This window comes from Plasmodium reichenowi, chromosome 14, assembly GCF_001601855.1.
Source record: "Plasmodium reichenowi strain SY57 chromosome 14, whole genome shotgun sequence".
Classification (NCBI taxonomy): Eukaryota; Apicomplexa; class Aconoidasida; order Haemosporida; family Plasmodiidae; genus Plasmodium; species Plasmodium reichenowi.
The window spans coordinates 553124-554093 of NC_033659.1; positions in this window are offsets into that span (position 1 = coordinate 553124).

Consider the following 970-nt stretch of genomic DNA (forward strand, 5'->3'; position numbering starts at 1 on the left):
TTTTTGCAAATGTTATGAATATATATATATATATAATATATAATATATAATATATAATATATATGTTATATTATTTTTATTTTATTTTATTCCCCTTATATATTGTGAGTTAAGCATATGATATTAATACTATGGATGAATAAAAGCTCATATAAAAAAAAGTTCACCATAAAATATGTATTATTATATATAATATATTATATATTATTTTGATATATATATATATATATATATACAGGTTGTATTACTTCTTATCATATTTCACAACGTCCATAAAAATATCTTGAAAAATGTAGAGAATTAATGTAAATTTTTTATATTTTGTACTATAGGTGTGCCAGTTTGTTAATTTATATAAATTATATAGATTATATTATATAATACAATGCCAGTATTTATATTCAGATGATTATAAAAATATATTTTATATTTTTTTTATTTTGTATATTTATATATTATCCTTAAATAAAAAATTTTTATTCATTCTTTTCAAAATAATCTCCCTTTATAGTTTTTTTTTTTTTTTTTTTTTTTTTAAAGTTAAATATATTTTTAAACTTAATTTTGATTATTAATAATATATCTTAAATTATTAAAAAAGATATATATAATTATAAAACATATTTTCCTATATATTTCTTGTTATACTTTTTTATTTTTTTTTTTGTATATTATATTAAATCCTCATCTTTATTAAAAAATAAATGAATAAATAAAAAGAAAATTTATAATAATATATAATAATTAATTATGATTATATAAAATGTTATTATTTATTTTTTTTTTTTATAAGGTTTTATTTTTTGTTAATTCATTTAAAAATAAAAAAAAAAAAATAATATATCTTTTATGTGACATATAAAATATATATATATATTTATATATATATATATATATATATATATAATATATGACGAATCTAACAAAATTATGAAAAAAAAAAAATATATATATATATATACAAAAATAA